At 36.6% G+C, this 25953-nt stretch overlaps 1 protein-coding gene across 5 annotated transcripts in view; it reads left to right on the top strand.

Annotated features, from left to right (window-relative positions):
* Positions 1–25953, top strand: part of LOC126763310 (homeobox protein prospero) — a 120726-nt gene that overhangs the window by 56004 nt on the left and 38769 nt on the right. The gene's annotated exons all lie outside the window — the stretch shown is intronic.

Genomic DNA, 25953 nt, shown 5'->3' with positions numbered 1-25953 from the left:
CCTTATTTCTTTTTTTGTTACAAACCTATTTCTGTGTCATATTAAAATGCCAGAGGCATCGTATCACGTAATTACGGCCTTTTGGGAACCACACTTAAAATCCCAAAATAAATATTGGCGATATGCAAAACGCACAGGGGGCAGACACAATTACAAAAGTAGCTGCAAGCAACGACGCCAACGCCAACGCACTGCAGTTCCTGTGCACAGGGCCCTCCACTAGTCGCTTCATCTCCAATTTTCCATTCCTGGTTTTTCATTTACTTCGTTTCCTTTATTACTCTTTTATTCATTTGCTCGTTTTGTTTGTTGCTTATTTTATTATATTCAATGCACTTCATGCCCAAAGCAGAGTCGACGGCATCTGTCTTCAACTCTCGAGTGCTACCCAACGCTAGCTCAATCGTTCAATGCTCACTTACTGAAATACACATCCGCCGCTCTGCTTACTGCCTTTCCACTGGTCAACTTCTCCTCCCACTGCTGCAATAAAGTCCCTATGCCTGAGATTGTTGCGTTTTCCTGACTCCACACCAATCATTCAATTAGCTTTCGTCTTTCGTTCATTTCGCCACCATTCTTGGTGAACACACGTACCCTTTGAAATGTCTTCGCAACGTTTCGTTCCATCCAGCGGCCGGCAGTATGTACCTAAGCAAACCTCATACTCATCATAATCCTTTGACCAAACCCGTTCTCAACTACTTCGCAACTTTCCATTCTCGTTCTTTTTTTTCCTTCCCTCTTTTTCTCTTTCCTGATTACTGCTTACTGCCATAAATCTTTCTCGTCTTTGTACATGTACATACATATGTATATATGTGTGTTTTCACAATTTTGTTTCACCTGCATTTTCTCTATTTTTAATTAATTAATGTGCAAAGTAAAAATTCTACAAGTTGACTTATGCCAAACTCAACATTTGCACCAAGGACCAAAAGTTATAACTCAACATAGCAGGAAGACCGTAACGGTCACCTGAAATGGTTACTATGTTTGAATGTAGGCATTTGCGGAAGGCCTACACAATATGAAGGTTGTGAAAAGTGCTGTGTGCGCCGTTAACTATAAGTTCCCCTCACCAAGTTACTGACCCGCAGTTACCCGAAGTGAACACATACGGACTTACTACTTCAAAACGCATCATGTCCCCCACCTCCTGAATCAAGCCGTTGCATCGGTTGCAACTCGTCAGCGGCTTTCATCCCCCGCTTAGCCACTCCTTCACCTCAAATCCATCATCCACACTAACAACCATTTCTACAATGTACATATTGTACATACAAACATATAGGGAATGTATGTAGGAAGGGATTGTTATAATTCAGAGCTTTTTGGTATGCTGCGAATATTTCGTTTTAACGAAGCTTTCTAACAGCAGTGGATGAAGCAAGGCGTCGAAGTTTTTCCTTACCTGCTTGTACGATACTGAATAGACTGTGCCGTAGAATTAACTTAATTTAATGAAGAAATGTCGTTCCCCTATGTCTCTATGTATACCATATGTATGTTGTATTATTTATATATTGAATGAAAAATTATCAATAAGTTAATTCTTTTGTTTCTTAGTACCCACTCTTGCCATATATTTAGTATACACGATTTACGTGTATGCTAACTCTGCTAGCCACAGACATTTGACAACAAGCAAATAAAAAGATTTCAGAATTGAATTCAAGAAGCTGCATCGTATGTCATCCAACAAATGGGAATGCGAAAAGTATTCTAGCAATTCTTTGAAACGATGGTTGGTACTTCTACAATATTTTTCTCTTCAAAAATACAAACAGAATCCATTTGACTATGAGTTCTGGGATTAGAGCTAACTCAAGTTCTCAACTCAACTCAAGAGCACCGTCACTGGAAGGATATCGCTTGGTCATGTAAACTTTTGCCACATTAAGCGAAGAAAACAGTGAACTAAACCGGTCAATTTAAACGTTTGGTTTTCTCAGTCGCTTGTGTTGTAATCTTCATTTGAGTTCAACCATATTCCAATCCAACTTTAGTTATGACTTCCTAAGAGTAAATAAGGGTTTTCATTTATGACGCTCAGCAGCAAAGTCACCAGTAACTTCTCTAAAGAATTTTCGACGAATTTTGGGCTTATTTGACTTTTACAGTACTGCTTTTGAAGAAATTATGTAAATTCGACTTTAATTTGAACATTATATTTCAACTAACACCGGTTATGGATTGTTGCTGCTGTGTTTCATAAATATTACCTTTGCTGGTATCATGGAAACTTGGTGTATCCTTCTCAGTGGGCTCATTAACGCGCTGTTCTTTTCAACGCATAATTGCATTTTATGATCTGTGAAGGCGCAAGGCTACTCTCGCGCGCCTAAAAGTGTGCTATTACTTTTACGCTCGTTTATTTGGAGTGCAGCATTTTCGCCTTTTGATGGCAACTCTAACTAGAACTGTTTACGGCTGCACAGCCTTAGATTGCGGAAGTTTAGTGCGATTCTTAATGACGCAGGCTGCTCGTTGCTTGATTTTACGGCTCCTAGACTTTCAGCTATAAATAATATTGTCTAACCAAACGAGAAATGCAAGTACTCAGTTATTCATGTGCACCTTCTAGTGTAGTTGTGTGGTGTCGACGTAATAACTGTTTCCTTCTAAGAAGAAGAAGGCATTTGTATTCTTGCCCCAAAAGACAGAAACGTTTGCCAATTCTTTCGTGCTTCTCTGTCTTCTTTTCAAATCCGAACAAAAGTTTATTTATTCTAACGTTGAGCATTCCACTGGATGCGACTACAGGTGCTTATCCAGAAGCTATTGTAAAGATAGGAGATGCATCTAGATGTACGCATATATGGTATGTGTTCAAGTGCTCACGATGGAAACGTTTTCTCTGCTATTTCGTCCTCCAATTGTCCGCTTAACTGTATTCACCGGAATCTGCATTCAAGCAATAAAAAGCTCTAGAGATTTTCTGAGAGTCTTAGTTTAATAAAGATAGTTACCCATGGTAGATTGTATATATATGTACATGTATATAATTTTATAAATGGCCCAGCATCAACTGAAACTGAAATTTGATGTAGTACAAAATCGATTTACATATATATCGATATTTTTCATGTAAAAATCGAAATCGCCATGGCTTATAAAATATTATTAGCATATAAACTGGATTGAAATCTTTATTTTTAGAATTTAATTTTTGAGTGATTATTTATTTATTGTACCAATGGAGGTGACGGAAATGTATCGTTGTTAACATTTTTTCAAAGGTATTCTCCATACACTTATATTCGATTATTTTCCATAAGTCATGGAAGAGACGAATTCAACAAATCAGATGTCATCAAAAGCGCTCCACTCATGCTTCAGTCTATTTGATTTTTATGTAAATAGGTTCCTAAGATATATTTCTCGCAGATCTTGAACAAATAAGAAAAGAAATTAGTACAAAAATATTCAAGAGTATAAATATGTAAAACGAGTTAACCTACTGGGTTTACAGAGTGTTTTCATAGGTGCTATCTTTGTCATATATCTCTAGCACGCGAGCACTTGCACACATGGATATATATGTACATATGTACAAATTTAAATAAAGATGTTTGTATGTACATACATATGTATATTGGTATCTGATATGTGGCGCAAGTCACTGCACTACGTTCAAATAATCTTTTCGTTCGCCTACCATTCAACGACTTCCTGCGTCTTCCTGCTGCCTTTTTATTTGTTTATTTGTCGGTTTTCAATGGGAAAACATTCTTATTTGTGCATTTGCATTTTCGTTTCCACAGATAATTTCTTTCTTTTGCCGTGGTTATATATATATACATATATATATTTATATGCGACAGTCGGCAAGTCAGCAAATCAGTCTGCAAGCCTGGCGCCCTCAGCCAGCCTCAGAATCCGTTGCAGCCCGACCATCCCCCGCTCTCACCAAGTCACTTGAAGAGTACACAAATTCTTGCCTTCAATTAAGCTTTGACAAGTGCAGTGCACACAATTCAATTCTTCCCACACAGCCATCCACCGTAGCTGTACACCTTAAACCCCATTTCAAACGACTCCTTAGACTGTTGCACTCTTTTAGTTTGTTATTCCGCCCCACCCACGGTCGCACAATTTGAACGGGGTTGTACAAGGTGCAGTCGGCAGGCTGATACATCAATATTGCTTGGTAATTCCTTCGTTTTAGTCTTCACATTGCGAGTGCAAATTGCAAGGAAAGTGCAAACCCAACATCATTCCAATTTGTTACCGTGCGGACAGTGGTGGTGGGTTGGCAGTTAGGTTTTGCGGATAGAGGCCGTTGCCGCTCTGGTTTCGAAACAAAATGCAGCTTTTCTGAAGCAAATTTTCTTAATTTTTATTTGCAGATTTATGAATAAAACCTTAGTCTGTTTGTAGGCTCACAAGCAAAACCAAAAGCATAGTAGACAATGTTAGAGCAGCGTTGGCGGTGATATGCATATCTGTGCCATGGCGAAGGAGTGAGGCAAGCAAGGAAAAAATAAGAGATGCAGAGGAACAGAAGAACAGTAGAAGATTTTTAATTACACGAGAATGTTTGCAAATATATTTATTTCTTTGGAAATGTTTCAATAGAAGGAGATCACTGCATAATTTTAGGCAAGACGACTATGCGGATATGGTGGAGATGGAGAGGTTTTACTGCCAGCATTTGCGCTGACGACTTGTTGTATTGAGTTTAAATTCAATGTTTAGAATTTCTAAAGGTAAATTCATTATGCAAATTCTCAGCCACCGCTCCACTTCTGCCCGCAACTTATGTACTTTCGAACAACAACAGCAGCGGATAACTTAGTGCTGAGTTGCGAGGCATAGAAGCTCTTTGAAGCATGCAACGCATTTCTTCCGCGAATGCAAATTGATGTTGTCATCTATGTAAGTGGAACCGAATGCGACTCATCCTTGATTTCAATGATTTTCAGCGGAATTTTTTCTGCACTTTCTTTTCTATTTTTACTCATCTCATTTTTCGAGATAGCAAAATACTTGTACATGCGCTTAGCCCCATGTCTCACTACTTCTGCCACATTTAATGCCAATTTAATTTCTATTTTTCCGCAATTTGAATCCGCAACGAGGCGGTCTATATCAGCGGCGTCGGAGTGCAACCGCCCTCGAAAGCATCAAGTTATTGAAATGTCAACTGGCGATTCGGTTGGTCGTTAAGTATTTGTAACTTAACTTAACGCCTTTGAAATTATCATAATGCTTGCTTCGCAAAGCTGCACTCCGTAGGCTACATTCCCTCATTTACCGCTAGTTTTTAAGAAGTGCCCATCAAGGACTGAAAAGTTATACAATGACGAAGAAGACTACCTACACAATTTTGTAAGCACTTACGTTATTGCACGTCGACGAGTATTTCAAGCCCTAGCAAATTCGAATTTAACTTTAATTCACTCGAACTTGATGGTCAAAATTGTTGCTTTGTACTAGTAAAGCAAGGTTAATATTTATTTTTTGCTTTCAATGAGATTTAAGATATTTTAGTACACCAAAATTTATATATGTAAAAGTAGCACTTATGATATAACAAATACAGTCAAACATGGGTGAGTAATAGCCAGGACCCGTCATTTTAAGCTCCCAAACCCTCTATAGTGGAACTCTTGCTTATCCAGGCTTGACTGTATATATGTATACATACATAAATGACAAGATCTGTTCGTTTCCAATTGAGAGACTTTTGTGACTGTCGCGTACTGATTTGCAAAACCATCTCAAGTCTCAAAATTTATCTCTAATTCAAAATCTCAAATTTAGAGACTTGTAACTATCAAAGTACTCAACTGATCTCTAAGATTCTTCAGACGCCTAAGTATATGCATATGTATATACTTAAATAGATGAGAGGAGCTAAAACTCAGGGTTCTGCACAAGTGCATTTGCTACAGCGTAATATTTTGTAATTTTGACAAAGAAAAAATTTTAAGGGCTTGGCCGCTAGGTATATTTTATTATTAAAACAAAAAAAAGTACTCTTAGATCGCAAGCTGGAAAGAACATAATTTTTGAATGCATTAAAATAAGATCATAAATATGCTTCTATTAAACTGGCAACTGCCGGAGATGTACTCCACTAATGTCGCCTTCTGCTTTACATCAACCATACAAAGACGTTCACATTCGCTTTTCGGAATATATGTAGGGTATATTAATGCATCAGCATCATCTTAGCTGCGTCTCGCATTCAGTCCGCAGCCAAAATCATCAGTTCCCACCCAACTCTCTTGTGTTCAGTCCCTGCATCAACTGATTGTTGAAAGGGTTGAAACTTTAGGCGCACATCAATTTGACTGCACCAGCCACAGCACAAGAAATGCTGAGGAGTGGAACTGAGTTTGCGAATTTTTAATTTTAAAATACTTGTGAAATTTTCTTGAAAATCCACCAAATAAAAGAAATTAAAAGTGCATAACAAGTTTTGGCTGCAGCATGGAGAGCACAACGGCAGGCGCGGATAAGCCGGATGCCAAGCACATTTGGCGTAAGACAACAGGCGTAGGAGGCGCGCACAGCACGCGGTACAGTTACTGGCACTTGGTGGTCGAAAGCCTCTAAGGTTGTGCATCTAGACCGGTCTGGCCCTCTTGGCATCGTTAAAATATATTACCACCCTAAATATGCTTGTAGTATATCAAAGACACACATACGTACAAACATATGAAATATATACACACCACCAATGCATCTAAAGAATCAGAAATAGAAAAGGAGTAAATATTCCATTGAAAAGAAATTAAAATCTGCAAGATTTGCAATTCAGTTTTACTCAACGAACTGCACTCAAGTACGACTGCCCCATTCAAACGAACAGAAATGCTGGTTCTCAATCATTGCCATAGCGTACAGATATAAAGGGTATTTTTTAGAGGTATAAAACTTTTATTTCAATTAAAGCGCACACAAATAAAACGAACAAAATTGCGACCACTTAGCACTTAGATATTGCTTGATATTGATATTCCCATGGGTGCAATCAACAAGTCACGAATGATATACTTTTAGGGCTAACTACATTGACTCCATCTTCAGTTTTAAAAAGTACGGACTGATAATAACAGTTTTGCATCTCAAATATTACTTCGGAGTCGGTAATTGGACAAGCATTCTGAACATAAATTCTCGATTCCTATGGGAATTTATATATCTCTAAAGAAGCACCCTATACCTTGAATATATACTTCTACTGACGTTAGATTACAATAATGCGAGAAATATGTACAAAATTACTTTATGTCAGTATAGCTATATAAAAACAGTTAAACAATTTTATGATTAAGGTTTCAGGTCTAAAATTACATGACGGCCCGAACTTATATATTATAAACTAGTTTTATGATGTTAAATCATTAAGCTGAAATCTATATCAACATTGTTAGCCAAGGCGAAGGTCGAAAATATAATACAAATCTAGTATAAATAAATTGAGAACTTGCAATCTGTTACTATTTTTTCAATGAATTCTAAATTATAATACAAGTATATATAATATCTTTTTCTTTTAGAAAGTTCTAAACTATCTGAACATTAACTTGCAAAACTACGAGACATCCTCTAATAATAGTAGTTATCAATTATGGCAAAAGCATATTAAATAAAAATTTTGGAAGAATAAAGATATTGGGATATGTATTTAAAAAGTAAAAATAAACTCAAATTACATATTATTTAACCCCATGATAGATACAAACACTTCGGGGATTCGAGAACTCAGTCTAATGTCCAGTTCTTGTTGGAGACTTTGTTTATTGCCAAGCAAATGGTGTCTGCAGACCTACAAACCTCTTCCAACAATTTTTATAATTATTCATTATCGGCTTTGATCAAATAAATTCAAGCTAAGAGATGTGGGAAGCGGAACGTTGCACGCGCTTTCAACAAATTAAGATTCTTACTAGAACCAGGCTTTGAGCTAAAAGCTCGCCGAAACTAGAAACCACAACGGCCGCAATTGTAATTAAAAACTTTTACGAACTTACCAGGTATACTTTGGTAAATCTATTTCAGTTAACATCGCAATTTGACGAAGTTTAAAAAAATAGTAAATCATTATACTATATACATATGTACACACATATGTATGTAAGTGAACAATACTGAAAGGTTTCAAGTTTCTTAATGAACCGCAACGAAGTAGTCAGAATAACAACAAAGTAATTGAGAGGACAACAACTTAAGGTCAAGATTGAAAAACGGAATTGCATATATACATATGTATATCAAAAAGAAATAAACAGCAACAATAAAAATTAAACACGGCATAACAAATATAATATTAGCCTGAGTGGACGTAGTCCGTCATTAAAAGTGGATTGAAAAAATCTACAAAGGAACCATTGAAGGGTGTATGAAACAAAAAAAAAACTTTGTAAAGAATAGAAAGAAAAAAATGCACTCACATACATATGTACATACTTTCGGGTAATTTAATGGTAATGACGTCGGTGCACATTGTTGACGTCCATGAGGTCTAAACAAAATACATGATATCCGTTGCGAAAGCAGCCTGCGAACTCAAGCAAAGTCAGCAAGGCAGACAAAGTCAAAGAAGACGGCAAAGTAGTAAATAAAAGAAAACGAGCACTGGTGAAGGTAATAAGTAAAATGCAATAAATAAAAGGTTCCATTCTCACCAAAAACCATGAAAAATTAGCGGAAGAAAAGACAATGCTCACAACACAGTTGATTGCGCAAGTGCACAGTTGACCCCTTTGTGACCGTATCGAAGTATTTCGACACCTGAGTGTTCGATGAGTGTGAAGTAACATTTGAACGTAATTGTTATGTAATTATGACAGAATTTTATTCGTTAATTTTAACTTTTTAAGAAATGTTACTAAGATGTTTTCAAGCAATGGGAAACGCATTTGCACTAGGAAAAATTGGGAACTGTGCGTCACTAATGGACAATATTTTATAAATGAGCTTTTGTCATAATAATAACACCCGATTAATAGGTAAACCTAAACATAACAAGTAAGGACAGGCTAAGTTCGAGTATAACCAAACATTTCAATTTCTCCTGCAACTTGCAAGGATTAAAGCCGGGGTAATAAATTAATAAAATTTAGGTACATATGTATACAGGGTCCGGCACTCGTCGAAGTGTTCAGACCGTTCGCGCAGCTGTCGCACTGGAATCAGCTGTTTATAAATTTGCTGAATGACAGTTCGAAGTATTGTTCATAAGTGTACAAAAGCGTTTTGCCAAAAGTGAACGCAACTAAAAGTGATCAGCGATGGAATTCAAACGTAATAGTGTGATTGCTTTATATTTAGCTGGAAAATCACAGCCAGCAATTGTTCGTGAGCTCAAACACCTTAATGTGAATAAAGTTTTTGTTTATCGCACCATCACTCGTTGCAATGATACTGGTAGCATCGCAAAACGCCATGGAGGTGGTCATCAAAAGACTGCAACGTCACGTGAGATAGTTCGGAAAGTGAAGAAGCGACTTGAGCGAAATGCCAATAAAATGGCTAAAGAACTGAAAATATCCGACCGCAGCATCCGACGCATATTGAAAAATGAGCTCGAGGTCAAACCTTACAAGTTCCAAAAGGCCTATGATCTCACACCGAAGCAGCAACAAGTAAGACTTGAGAGAATGGACGAAAGCGGTCAAATTCCGAACATTGCGTTTTCTGACGAAAAAATTTTTCTCTAGGCCATTTTGGAGAGCAAGATCCGAAGTAGAAAATACACCAGTCTCGAGATGCTGAAGAAAGCCATTGTCCGTGAGTGGGCCAAAATACCGGCAAGTCACATTCGGGCAGCTTGCGATTCGTTTTTTGACCGTCTCAAGGCCATAGTTAAGGCAAAAGGTGGTCATATGGAGCAAAAATGAATTGGTCCTGAATTTATGATTATTTTCACACATTTTGTACTTTAAAATAAATAAAACTAATTTTCCAAGCCGAATTTATGGCTTTTTTAATTGGTTACACTTCGAGTGTCTATAAGGCTTGTTAAACTTGCCTTGAACATGTTTTCACCCATTTTAGTAATTCTAAGCACAAATATTATATGTACCATTATTAGAAAACACGTTCTCTCAATTGTATTAAGATAACTGACATTGGCCGTTATATGCGGTACAAAGTCACTCGGAAGTTCATAAGCCTTTATATTAGGTATATGGGGGCTTAGAAAATTATTGACCAAATTCAACCCACTAATAACACAGGAAAGGATTATCTTCAAATTTCAATTATACATACATATATCTAACACATTGACCGATATTTTCAGTAAAAAGTCAGTTAAAGGCACTAGGGTCCAAATATTCGGGACATATGGGCTTGAACAGATTTGTCAAAGTTTTATCTCGTAATATTAATTGCTTCTTGATTTGTAAAAAGAAATGCGAAGGAATCAAATGTAATTTAAAAGGAAGGTAGGTAACGAAATATGTTATTTCACCAAAAGAAACGCGGTGCCATGCTCATTGTACAATTGTAATCACGGCTCCTTTAAAGGTTCCCATACCAACTTCAGAATAAAATTTAAAGTCTCTATCGTATTTACTTAGTTATTGATTTATTGCGCTTTTGCTAGTTTTTAACAGTACTGTTATATGGGGAGTTAGCGGAGTTATGATCCGATTTCAAGCATTTTCACAGTTCTTACAGGATTTATCTTGAGCGATTGTGCTTATATTAATTTAAATAGTTCGGGAGATATGTACATTGATCCTATCAGAGGTGGGCCACTTTTTCAAAATTTTTAGTCTATAAGTGCGCCTTGCTAATGCGATCCCCTGTACCAAATTACACTTCTATATCTGAATTTAGTGCTTACTTATTGTGCTTTATATGGAGCTTGGAGCGTGGAGCGAACTCGTTCTCACTTTTTTTTGCCAGGAAACACGTGTACCATGTGTCATTAAAGTACTATTTTTACTCAAGTTATCGCTTTTACAGACGGACGAACGGTCTTGCAGATGGGCAGTCACATAGAATTCAACTCGCCTCAACATCCCAATCATTTATTTCTTACTCTAAGTCGATTATTTTTAGGTTATAAAACAACCGTTAGGTGAACAAAACTATTGTACTCTGTGGCAAGATGTTACAAAAGTATAAAAACTTGTAAGGAAAATCATCGATTTGCCCACTATTCGATTCACTACTTGGCTCGACAATTGGCAGTCAAGGCGAACAATTAAGAAAACACTAAAATTGCCTGAGCAAAAGAGAGTTAGTCAGTTAATACATATGTATGTGTATATATATATGTAACTGTCACGTCGATTTGTTCTTAATAGGTTTTTCTGTTGTTGCTTTAGCACCGGAAGCATTCATTAAGTCCTTGTTTGCTGGTGTATTGCTGCCATAAGCACAAGTGGACTCTTATCTGTATGTATTTGGGTGTACCTTATAAGTATATGTCTACCTCTGTGCTTGCAATCATATATTCTTATACATATATGTATGTTTATATTTAAATTTGGTACACAGCCACTTTGTTCTTATTAACCATTAAAAAGTTTGTTTCCTTGTGTGAATAAGTGGATGAAATGATCGACATGATCGGGTAGCGAACCACTTCCATGGAATTTAATTGCACTTGAGCCATCAACATGGTTACGATTTCCTTTCATGACTATAATATCGATCAAAAAGAGAAAGAGGACAATTTTATAAAGCTCTTAAACCTTAGAAATAAGGTTTCGCATCATAGTAGATATCTAACATTATTATTTCGGAAGAATTGTTTTCAAGCATCTGCGTTTTATGGTATGTGCATTAATCTTTCTTCACCTCACTTTGGTTCGCATAACGGCCTTTAACATGGCATTTTATATAGAATTTCAGAGGAATATATGGGTTACTGCATATCATACTTAAATACCTGCGCCGGAACCTATTCGATTTCTTTTGAAGCTATTAGGAAGTCCACTTCCTCCTGCAAGGTCGTGCTGAATGCATATCATAATGTACCACCAGGTTGCTAGTAGCCCTTTATTGCAGGTATTTTCAGTAGATTACTACCCTGCTGTCCATAAAGACACTACACTTTTCTCGCTTATTTTTACTGCGCGCAAATGGTTTAACATAAACTGGTGCACCCGCACCCCTTACTAACCACCAACAAAAAGTACTTGTCGCCCTGATATTCCCAGCGTAAAAGTAAGGCTGCGTGTCTTACCGGCTCCCACATAAAATTGCCTTGATCATTTTAGTTCTCAGGCCAACGTTTACCCTTACGCATACTTACATAACTATATGCATATTTATTTTTATTAATTTCCTCTTTCTGTCGAATCTAAATTTCCTTTTTGCGCCCTTCCCTCTTCCGCACACCACAACTTCTTCGAAAGCACCTAAGCCAAAGCGACCAGCAGTATCATTTAAAGCGGCTGCTGTTGCAATGACCATTCCCACAGTGTTTCCCGCAATTGCATGCAATAGTGTCAGATATGTAGCAAAGATAAAAAAAGTGCTCTAGTTCAGCAAGATGATTGAACTAATTTGACTATGGCAGCAGTGCGCAGCCTGGTCCATGCTGGTCCGTTCGGCTGCAGCGCAGAAACCAAGAAGTAAAACGGCGAATTTCCCACTCTTATCAAGCCGAAATCGAGTCTAAAGACAACGGTTATGTCATAAATAGAATAGATTGAGGCAAAATAGCACATGAAACCGCCACACATATACGGACGTTGCATGTGAACTGCGGGCGCTAAAAAAATAATAACTGCATAAAATAAAATGCACTTGCCTAAACATTTATAGTGATAATATGTATGTATGTGTACTTCGTGTATGTGGCAGTTCCGTATTTGAAAATTGGTTCCTTTTCTCTTTGGTCGCAGGCTGCTGCTGCACACAAGCTGCCACAAGCAAATGTCATGAGATATATGTATATACATATGTATGCATGTGTTTCCATTTGATTATGCGTTCTGCACACAAAAGTGTCGAATAATCAAAGGTCTGACAGCCTATTTATTTCCTTAGTTGACACACATAGCAGTTCCATACAAGCGAAGGGGTTTCACGCAACAATCAACATCTGACAAGAAGTGTTAAATCTGCGTATTTGTTTATTGTTTCTCTATTTTCCAATGGGCTGCAGCTCTTGCGATTATGTGATCACCATATCACCCCCTCCTTGTCCGCTTTAGGAATTATTTTGTGGTTCTCTTTTACTTGTTGTGCCTCTATTAGCATATCCGGCAGTTACTGCTGCTTGTTGCTTATGCTAGCAGCCCTCTAAGCGGTAGTCGGTGGTGATGGTCGAATCGCTTGCATGGAGGGTGTTTACTGTTGGTGGCGATGTTGATGTTTTGTCATAATTCATAAATCAACTAATTCTAAAGTCAACTCAAAGATATGCTGCATGTGAAGAGTTATCAATGCTGTCTGACAGCTGCTTACAGCAGTCGCGATCGCGATCGCGAACTGAAGAGGAGGATGCAATGTGCAGATTGTACTTAATTGATTTAACCAACCACTAATGCAGCAATCATGCTAGTTTACTTCCTCTATTATCTTTCGCAATAAAAATCTAAGGAAATAATCAGTTTAGAGCATTTAAACGGTACACCCCATTTAGTAAGTGGAACAGAATATCGAATTAGAATAAACTTTTCGGAACAGAATGGCGGAATTGTGAATATTTGTTTTTATCTGTCATTTAATTTCTTAAATAATGTGATAACCACGCTTTAAAAGCTTCGACGATTTTAAACCGCTGTAATATATGTTTTCGGGCTTTATAATATTGATATCGTTCAGTAAATCATTGAAATAAAGCATAAATATCCTTGTAATACCTTCTGAAACCGTCGCCGATACTAAGTGGCTCACGTGGTTTATCTTTTCATACATTGCACTGTGTCTAATCACATTTTATTTAAATTATTGAATAGAATCAACTAAGGTTTAAAAGTTTTAGATCAAAAAATGCAAACTGACTAACACTATTATTCAATTACTTGTATTATTTGTAGGACGCACCTATCGCCAAATAGCACTAATGGTTAGGTTAGTTAGTTTAGGTAATGAGGTCGATACTAATAGGAATCTTACTTGGACAGCTTAGAACCCCGGTCTGTCCGATAAGCGCTTTCACTTTGCAACGGCTGGACACTGGAGGGGAAAGTGCCTAGAGGTTTCTACCTCACCCTTCTGCATACAACTTTGAAAACTTGCGTCCGTTAAGATTTTTAACCCAACCGCATGAATGACCATTGGAGAATGTCCAGTAAGATTCCTTAATATTGCGGGAAGATGAAATTTGATAAGGGCAAGAAGTTGAGAAGATCTCCTATGTTCTACACTATGCCAAAAGGATCTTGCATTCGTTTGACAGGAGCAAGTCGTCGTGCTAATTGCTATTACATTACTTACTTGCTTACATTATTGGAACGCATTTCTTTCAACCATATTCCAAGATTTTGGACGTATTGGGTCGTCCAAAATGCGTTTCAAAATGTATCACGTTAATGCGACAAAGCAAGCTTCGAAATTAACCCTAGATGCTTCATGTGCTTATGAACGGTCGTGTTAGACAAACTTATTCTTTCAGCAATCTCTCAAGTTGTTCTTCGATGACTTTATTTTACCCACATCGGCTTCAAGAGTCCTTCCAGGACGTAATACATCCTCAAGGTCGAAATTGCGGGAACAAAAATTTACAAACTAATATTGGCATTGCCGTTCGGTCTACACATCTTCTATGAGCACATCAAATAATTTTACCTTTAATTACCCTTTTTGAAGCGGTTAAGTGTGAAGTTGGCTGTGAAAAAGTTCAATGAGATCAGCTGTTGTCTTCAAATGAAATTATTTACTGAACAACCCAATAACTTAACTTTAGAGGTTCAAGTAAATGTATTTTAAAAATATTACTATACTTATATATGTGGAATATGTACATACATGTACATACTCAATGTAATAGCAGTCACTAATATGTGATCAACTTGAGGCATAAATATATTTGTTAAACCAAACAAGAAGATAATAAATTAATTGAATTGGAAGAATGCAATTTCTCCGAATGCAATTTAAATAGTTCACCAACATTTCTTTCTTTAGTAATGCCTCTTTCCCCGCAACTAAGCTTTTATAGCGTCACTGCATCTTTACAAGCATAAGCTACGCAAGACGGCCGCACTTTTCCAATTACGCTCTACCGCACCACACCCCTTTTAACTGTAAATACCATTATTGTATGGGGCAGAACAAAGACTTACATCCAAACTAAAGTACATAGGAGAAAAAAAGCAAAAATAAGAGTTAGGGAAGTTTTATGAAACATACGGATCCACTTTACGTGGCAACGTCGCACTGCAGTACAATTGCTATGTAAAGGCCGAGCTGCAAACCCAGTCTGGTGCGATTGCCCCATTGGTGTTGTTTCTTTATTAGTTGGCGAGCAGTGAAATCAATTTAATTCAATTTTCAAGTCAATTTGTTTTGTACACTTTGGTGTTGATGCAGCACACAGTCTGGCACTCTGACCAAACGCTCCATCACACATACATACATTTGCCTATATACATACATTCAACTTTATAAATATACATATATAAGCATGGTTGTATTAGAGGCTCATCTGTTCAATGAAGATGTTCCTTGACTTCCAGCGTAAACTACAACACCGACCGACCGAGCACCTACTTGGGCATGTCGAGTCATACAGACAAATAAAAAATACTGTAAGGCATTAACAGTATAACAGTATGGATATTTGTAATAAATTCGTATTAAGTGATTTGATACAATCTGTCTCTCACATTTGCGAATTATATTAATTTGTTTACACACGCATTTTGTTTGTACAATAACAATAATTTGGGACCGTTTCTAAATGTGTGGCCGAGCTTCCGTCCCCACGAGTTATGGTCGTCTTAATGCCAAGCTAAGGGATATCACTTTTTTGCTTAGAACTTTTCATGACACTGCTATAATCGAAACTTGCCTTTATTATTGAGGGGCACGCGCTTTTAGGAAGAAACTTTTAAACATACGATCAATAGTTTAGATGCCACGCATTGTAAGCACTCAGCTCCGGCTATGCTTCGCCTGTCGCACATTACAAGTACTGCTCGTAATTTAATTGAAAATTTTAATATTATTCATGCAAATGAATGAACGACACTCTTTTTAATGGGCTGAGTCATGAGCGCTTGTTTCAGCAGTTGAAAAATTTTGTGAAGTATTGACACAGCACTGGTGAGAGCGAGTTCTTGAAGACCAAAGACATACTATAAGTGAGCAAGTTTGCTATTATTTAGAAAGGATATGTCGACAAAGCGCAGACATGCGATACGAAAATATTTCAATGTGTTGTTATCAACATTTGTGGCCCAAACAAATGCAGCAATTTGGCGGAAATATGCAGGCAGAAACCTTGGTACTTAAATAAAGAGAAAATTGCAAGTACGAAGAGATCTGTGCTAGCCGATAAAGTGGTATTAATAACTGCCCCATGTGACCATATACATATGTGCACTTTCCACAATAAATTGATGTACATATGGATTTATCCATAAAATGTCCCAAAGTGCCGACATAGCTCCACCACACGTACATATGTATCATCAAGGCGTCGCAAATGTGACGCCAAAGTTCAAACAACAACGGCACGAGCGCGAATAGCTACAGCAACAATAATAATTATCCGAGACATGACATAAAACAATTTTTAACATTTTCCTAGTCGTCCCGATCTTCTCACCCCAAAAGTCAATACTATAGAATGCAACGAGTACCACAAATATACATATGAGTGAGCCAATCTAAGTGTTCTCAGCGCCCACACACACCCTACACCCATTCACCACCCTCACCGCCGTTACTCCAAATAAATATGACAAAGTTATTATGGCTCAACATTCCGTGGGTGTATTAATATTTAACACCGCAGAGGTCGTCCTTCGTAAGGAAATGCCGTGTTAAATGTTAATTGCTAGAACATATGTATGCGCAACCAAGTGGGAGTAAGTCGTTTATATCGATATGTATTATTATTTAAAGAAGTAAAATTAGAGTAAGACTGGACAATTTAATGTGTTTATTTTTGATACACCCACTTACTGTTTCTTTTATTTGCGTTGAGAATATTACTTAATATTACAGCAATAAACTCTTAAACTGTGAAATATTAAGACACATTTTATGTATATTATGTAATTGTTATACGCGGAGCTGTTAAAATAAAAAGTTGATTTGAAAAGTCAAAAAAAGTGAAACTCTAATAAGTTGGGTAGAAACAGAATTATTACAATTTCTCACCCACATCCCCCAAAACATTATTCCAACAAAAAGTGTTTTTCGTAAAAACTTTTGACAGAAATCAAAACTAATCGAAAATCAATAATTTTTCGGAACAGTTCTGACTAAATGTGATATAACCCTCAGAACTTTTTGAAAAATAAGTCAGCTTATTTGTAGACTATGGAGCAAAGATAAGATATATTGTCGGCAACATTTTACGAGTAAATCTGCTCTATTGCATTTGAACACACGTTTGCGATAACAATGTACCATGCCTATCTCTGCATTTTGTTGTCTTTACTAAGAACAATTAAATATGAGTTCCATTGGACACGACAATTTTTTACCATATGGGCACTTCAGCATGCCTAACTCTTGATAGTAGTATGGATATAAAAGGTATTTCACCCTTCTTGTCCGATGGCGTTTTTACACTTGCCCGCGTGTGTGTGTTAAGCCATTAGATATATGTATTTCCCTGCCCTTCCTCTTCACTGAGTGATCCGTGCCTTAATATTTTCATAGCGTTGACTAGCTATAGTGATGGTGGGATGTTAGGCTGTTCTATGGCTGAATAAATCGGCCTGGGTGCACTTAGTCTAATTCCTTTTTACCAACATTTTTCTGGCATTTATCAGCGGCTCCTACCATATATTAGTATGCAGACGTCAATATAGCGATATGGACATATGTGCATTTTTGTTTACTTTTGATTAGATAGCGCCCACATTGGAGACAACGAAAGCAACTCATACCTCGCCGTCCAATAAACTGCTAACATATATTTAGGCGCTCTGGCTTTTCTTCACCGCCATAAAGACTATATATCATACGAGTATGTGACCACTAATGTTTATATATAAAACTAACTATCACGATACGCGTATAGATAAGTGTACTCGTGAGTCGCCATCTATAAAATTGCCCCCACTTTTTTCTATCATTTATCGTTGTTATTGCTGTTGTCACATATCATGTGAGTGAGTGAGCCAATGTAATCGCACCTTATGTGCAAGTCTATACGCGAAGGATGGAAACTAAGTCATAGCATACCCACACAATACATGCCAAACTTACCAGCCCTATCTATACCTTGGGCCTTATAGTGGAGCAGCCGTTGTATGCAAATGTATTGACATCCATATCTGTTCATCTAGATATCTTTCCATTTGCTCGAAAAGTATTGAAACCATTTTCATTGTAGTAATGCTAATATTCTTTTATTATTATATATTTTTTTTGCTTTTATTTTCCTTTTGTTATTATTGTTGTTTCTACATATACGAAGCAGCGGAAATTACTCAAATGTGTCTACTAGATGCATATTATGATTGCCTTTTACACACATCATATTTTACTTTTTTGTAGATTTTAATTCTTTGTCCTTGTCGTGTTATTTTACCGGATCATATTTTATGCATTGATCGCGATGGACGGCACGAAGTCGCAACAAATACGTTTTAGTTTACTTTTTAATAAAATTTCATGTGCATGCACATGTACCTCTGTGTGAGTAAATATATGGAGACATGACAGGGCCATGTAGTGGAACTTAAGTGCAGTGGCTTAGCGGTGATGAATAGCTAGTGAGCAATTTGCGATGGTATACTTTCGTCTGTGGTATAAATGTTCGTATCGTGGGCTATGGATATAACTTGCTTGCCTATCGATCCAGTGGACACGCAAAGCATTCGTTAAAAACGCTTTTCTGCAATTAATTTGGAGCCTTAAACATATTTGTATCAGTTAATGCATATGCACACATATACATCTATACTCATTGTTCAGACTTAGTCAAATGCCTTTTAATCAGTAATTTCGAAGAATCATAAACAATCTACAAAAAGTGGCAATTTAATTATGGATGAGAGAATCAATTAAACTAAATTCTATATATTTACTTGACCTGAGACATATTTGAGTTATTTTCAACAACCATAATACATATTTCTTATTCCCTGAAAAGGTATATTAATTTTACCACGAAGTTTGTACCCCAAAAAGAGTCTTCGAAGACCCTATATTACATATGTACATAAGTAATCGGCATGACGAGCTGAGTCGATTTAGCTACGTTCGTATGTCTGTATTTATGTGAACTAGTCCTACAGTTATTGAGATATCAATCTGAAATCTTCACCCGTCCTTTCCTTCCTAAGAAGCTGCTCATTCGCCGGAAACACTGATATCGTACCACTATAGCATATAGCTGCCATACAAACTAACCGATTAAAATCAAGTTCTTGTAAGTATGTATTTGTGCTCTGGTACAACCAAAGGTTTTTACAACTTGATACTGCTATGTATTTTAAAAACAGTTCCATGACCTAAGGAAAATAAAACTTCGAACAGGTTCGCCTTATTATGTGGTTTGCTAAAGTAATAAAAATTTACCGACACATTTTTGATATTTTTTTTGATAATATCAATAAGAAGAACATTGAAGTAAGAATTAAGTCAAGTGGCTGTCCTTCCTAATTCAGTAACAAATTAATGTATAATTATATACGGCAGCTAAAATTATTGAACTTTATGTGAAGCATGCTTAGAGCTGATCACTTGATCGAGAAAAGATGTTCGTCGGGAATGCGATCAGGACCTTTTCAAGTGGTTGCGAACACCAATTATGTTATTATTGAGTTGTTTGCATTGGTCTTTATCTATTTAATATATTTGAATTCAAAGCTTTTAAGGCCGTTGCTAGTTATTTTATTAAAATATTTATAATTCCAAATTTGAAACTCTAAATAATTAATTATGGTTTAAATTTTTAAAATATTTTTTGGTAAGATAATTATAATTACTGAAATAATTTTTGGATATTTCTGCGTTATTCTAGTGGTATGGTTGCGATATATCCAGGCAACCATTAGCTTCGAAGTGCTTTGTGCACAAATAACTTTTGTTGGGTTCGGCTCATCTTGAAATACCCATGCAGCCGACTGATCTTTACTTTGGAGGGCATAGGCGTAAATCCACTTTTTATCATCTCTTGCAATTTCACAGACGTGTTTCGAAGCATAGCCATCGAATGGTTTTAAAATTTGTTCCGACCAATCGACAAGAGCCTTTTTTTGAGCAATCGACAAATTGTTGGGGATCCAAAGTGAACAAAGTTTTTTACAATCAAATGTTATTGAAATATTGAAAGAATGCTGTGAGACCAGCCATGCCTATACCTATAGTTGTCTCTATCTCACAACACATCATTAATAAATAACATTACGATCTGACAATATTAGTATGTGCACAGCATCAATAGTTTCCGGAACACTAACTAATTTTGGACGACCTTCCTGAAATTCGTCTTGGAATGATGTACGACTTCGATCGAAATCACCATACCATCGATAAACATTGGGGCTTCAGCGTCAAAAATTTAATTAATTTCTTAAATTTTTTGTGGAGAAGAATATCTTAAGTTACTGTAAACAACACAAAAAGCGCTCGTATGTCAAAACGCTCTGAGTATGCATACCATCAAAAATGTCACACTTCAAGAATGTGAGTTTCCAGTTTGCAGCACTTCTTCCTCTTCTTTATTGACGTAGATACTAGTGTTGGCAAATCCCGGAATATAAAAGGCAACCTACGTAGTGAGTATATGTATTTAATCGGGAAATTAATTTTTTCAAAGAAAACGAAAAGTTCAAATAGAGGAATTGCATGTTATTGAACTTTATACATACATATATGAGCACATAGTTACATCCGAACATGTGTTTCTATGAAAATGTATGCCATGGTACTTACATTCCTATGCTTGACTATAAACGTGATAATTTTCCAGGTGATATTCGTAGAGTCCCCTGCCATATGTTTCTTGTTACTTACAATCCAATAATCATATACCATCAAGTCGTACATAATACAAGCCACCACCACCTTAGGCAGCGCTGCTGCTACTTAGTGAAGTGGTTTTACCATAACCACCACCAAACGTAACGTCTTTAAGACGCTCTGGGAAATTATCGACGGTATTCCAGCACCAACAAAGAACGCACCGAAGTTTTTGACTTTTAGCCGTTACAAGTCACTCAGCGGAACAGTAAGGCACCACTAATGATTATTATCGTGAATTTAGTGCGACAGATCTTTGTAACGAACATTTCCAACACAATTGTTTCAACGCTCGCTTTCTCGAGTGCATTCCTCGGCCATTTATGTATGTACATATATGAGCCTCAAGAACTTTTAGTGGTTTAAAATTCATTTTGATTATAATATTTAATATTATACCACAGTGAAAATCACATTGTTTTTTGGCTATGATAGCAGATAGAAGTATATAAAACCAAAGCCAAAACCTGCCATAATTGCCATACATACATACATGCATATGTATTTTTCATATTGCTTTGACATGTGTTACTCAACAAAGTGCAATATAACATTGAGGAAGAGGGAGAGTGCCATCAGCGCAATGTTCAGAACGGTTGTACCACAAGCCTCCTCCACACTTACTATGTACATATGTGTGTATGTACATATGTAGGTACACACACGTGCAGTGAACTGGGTGTTTAAAGCGGAAGACAGGTTATGTGCCAGCTGATTCCATATAAAAAAATGTTATTCATGAGTGTATGTATGTGTTTTCCTTTGCATTTTTCATATAAGGAACTCTATGGTGATTGGCGTTCGGGTCCAGTAACTTTAAATTCCGTTAACATTATTTAGATCGTGACCTGACACTCGAAGAATTTAAGTGTTATTAATAACTATACTCTTACAACATGTTGCTACAGAGTATAGTAGTTTTGTTCACCTAACTGTTGTTTGTATCACCTAAAACTAATCGATAAAGGTATATGATTATATATACATATGTATGTATATGTAGATAATCAGGATGATAAGACGAGTGGAATTCCGGGTGACTATCCATCCGTCCATCCGTCTGTCTTTGCAAGATGTAACTTAAGTAAAAATTGAGATACACGTTTTGACAAAAAAGTGAGGATGAGTTCGTAAATTTTACCTCCGAGATGGTATGACAGGGCGTTAAAGGAGCCGTGGACGATGAGCGTGGCAACACCCTCTTTTAGGGGTCGAGAACCTCCGACCAACGACCGATTTTAAACAAATTTTTCCTTTGTAACGCTGCAAAAATGGGCGAAATCGGACTACAACCACACCCACTTCTCATATAATACCATTTTATATTCCAAAACTTTGCACGAATAGTGTATTGAGGTGTGCCACCTTGTGACTAAAAATTGCTCAAAATTAACCAAAACTGTTTAAGTCACTAGGTACTGAATATTTGGACTCAGCGCTTATAATTGAATTTTACAGAAAATGTCGGTCTATGTGAGAGATATATAATTGAGAATCAGGGACAATCCTTCTATGACAATGATATGTCTGTATGTCAAAAATAGGTTGAATTGGACCAATACTTTCCTTATCTCCCATATATCTAATATAAAGATTTTCGAACTTCCGGGTGGCTTTATATCGCATATATCGGCCAATATGTGAGTTATCTTAATAAAATGAGAAAGCGTGTTAACGGTGCATCTTTATTCATAAAAAAATAAAATCGGGTGAAAACTCGCCCTAGGCCCATACAGCTAACCAGCCTTATGTACCTGAAGCTGATTCCCTGACTTTAATAAGTTGCATGAGTATGAAATGCTCAGTTATACCTGAACTCAGCTCTTCGTTACTTGTTTTTCATTAAATTTATTTTATTTCTGGGGCGTATTTGAATGGAATAGTTGTGACTAAAAGTAATTGAGATTTTCCCTATATTACAGGTAACTTATAGATAGTACATATATATGTGTATATATGTGTAATTTGCTTGAACTTACATATAGTACATATGTGTGCAAAATATACGCAAGGCATATACTACAGTTTTGGCATCTAGCCCCAAAAGCCAAAGCTTTTCAACAAATACATTAGGATTCGCGAGGATTAAAAAAAAACGAGTTTTTCTTTATGTTGTAAAATTTCCCAGACCATTTGTCGTGCAAGCATCCTACTTAACACAAGCTGAGTTTGAGATCAAAAGCCACAAGGGCGTAGAAATATACAATAGAACACTTAGAGCATAATACCTTTTATTAATACCTATACGATTGTTCATAATTGTCTTTAAATTTCAACTTTATCGCAAACTTTTGTCATCACTGGTCTCCAACTTTCCTTCTTAGGATATTATACGAGCAACTTCTGGCTTCGACGTCTTACTCTTAACGGCACTAGCCATTATTACTTCATGATATTTTCTAACTCCAAGGATTTGTTAATAAATATGTATGTATGTATGTATGTGTCAACCCATATGTGTATTTGTTGCTGGCAGGTTATTGCCGATGTAATATTAGCCAAATGCAAACTGGTGTAACTTTTCTCATAAACATAAAAGTCTTTTGCATTGTTTGTGGCAAATTGGTAATTGCAAATCTTCATAGCGGAAATTTTCTACTGCCGGCTCGACTTGAATCTGCAAGTAAGAGGATACAAAGTGCCTTATTATACTAGCAGTCTGTTTCGCCTTTATCCAACTATTAACATATTAAGGATGTTAAATTATATAGAAACGCTTGCCAAGAATTGTTATATTTACAAATACAACTACCAGAAATACAAAGTTTCATATTTGGATAGGAACAAGAGTATTACAGGTATAACAAAGAAAAAAATATGCGAATGAAACTGTAATAAAGGCTTACACTGTTTTACGTGTTATCTTACGAGAATAAACTCTTATTATTAAGAGTAGTTTTTATATCCTAAACAGGGTATATTAATTTTTCCACGAAGTTTGTAACCCCAGAGAGAATCATCGAAGGCCCATTAATATATACATAAATATACATACATAAGTGATCGGCATGATGAGCTGAGTCGATTTAGCTACGTCCAATATGATCTGCAATTTTGCACATAAAAACCTTTTATTTGTCGAAACCGCCGATATCCGACTGTTATAGCAGATTCCCCCTGCGGGTACGGGGGGACCCCTCCGGGTTCGAGGGGAAACCGAATATTTTTGAAATATCGATCTGCAATTTTGCACACTTTTCTTCCTAAAAACCTTTTTATTTGTCGAAACCGCCGATATCCGACTGTTATAGCAGATAGCTGCCATACAAACTGGCGATCGGAATCAAGTTTTTTAGCTCCGGTGCACCCGAAGATAACGTGTTTTCTTGTCTTCTTCTAATTTTAAGATTAACACGTATGATCCGAAATCCTAACTGAGGTTCGGAATTCAAAATAACGTTCTTTGATGGAAGCATGAATCATTTAAAAAAATATAATTAAAATTTCCAACACATTTTGAGAAATATTGAATACAAGTATCTTTCAAATTGAAAAAATGTAGTCATTGTAAAACTGAGTGCGATATACATACCTTATTTATAAACAAATAGCTCGTTCGGCACCTGAGGTGATCTCCACCCTCTGTCATCGACAACTAGCTACTGTCCAAATAACAAGAACAACAAGCATTCGTAAATACGTGTTCTTCTCTACCTATGGAAGTGCAAACAAATATGCCACATGCCACTAACTTTATGAAACTCTCTAACGCCTCCTTTACCCTCCACTTCCGCCAGCGAGGAAGCAGCTTGCGCCAAAGTCGTTTTACTGCAGGCCGAAATCATTCTTATGCGCACAATGCTGGTAGATGACACATAATGAGTACACACCGGTATATTTTAGCTTAGGTTGGTAAACATGCCACCGTCACGACGTATTGCGCTTGTGCTCGTACATTAACTCCAGGTGTGCAATCGTCGCGGCACGCACCACGATCGCTTCAGTGAGTGCGGTCTTTTGTGCAAGTATGGATTGGAACAATATTTGGGAGAAGCGAGAAATACATTTTTGAACACACACATCCAAATGTATATACTTTAAAACTAGGAGTAATGCCTTATAAGGGAAAGGAAAAATAAATACGAGTATATCTAACCGTTTCACGATTATTAGAGTTTAAGAGAGAAAAAAATAATAAAAATATCACTGATTGTAAGCGAGTTCAAGTAAAGAGTAGACTTGTTCTCCTTTTAATGTTCATTCGCTTTTCCAAAAAAATGCGCGGCATCTATTTACAGAGTACGGTGACAATATTTGCTCAAAATTTAAGATAATAATAATTCTTAAACAAATAACAAAAAATCAAACTTTCAACATAGAATAATCATTATACTCGTATTATATGGCATAGGGCACAATAGACCCTAGGTCGCGGTGCATTACCTCATAACATTTATCTATCTAATATGGCGTGCAGGGTATATATGTTTCGAACACCTATCTTTCGTTTTCCAGGCATCAAAAAATTGGGGTAATTGAAAATCCGCTTTGACACACGGTATAAGCACATACAGGGGAATCTGTTGAAATTTTTTTTAAAAAGTTAAGGAACTGACCTTAATGCCCGTTTCACAGTCCATACTTAAGTTGTGCCCAAATAAAATTTTAGCTAAGCATTGTTACAGACTGTAGCGAGTCGGAGCACCTATTTGAACCGGTGGAAATCCCAATCTGATTCCAAATTTTTTCACAAAAAATTATTTCTTATTTCTTATTATTCTTCTTTTGACAAATAATTGAAAATTCCAAACAATTCAAAACAAAAATCAGCTGTTACTTAAGCACTGCTAAAGTCTCCCATTTTCAGTGCTTAAGCATAACTTAAGAATGAACTGGAAAACACTACTTGTACCGGGCATAAGTCACCTGAAATAT

This window comes from Bactrocera neohumeralis, chromosome 2 (genome assembly GCF_024586455.1).
Source record: "Bactrocera neohumeralis isolate Rockhampton chromosome 2, APGP_CSIRO_Bneo_wtdbg2-racon-allhic-juicebox.fasta_v2, whole genome shotgun sequence".
In the NCBI taxonomy this organism is placed as follows: Eukaryota; Metazoa; Arthropoda; class Insecta; order Diptera; family Tephritidae; genus Bactrocera; species Bactrocera neohumeralis.
Note: the sequence above shows the minus strand (reverse complement) of the source record. Positions and strands in the feature narration are given on the sequence as shown.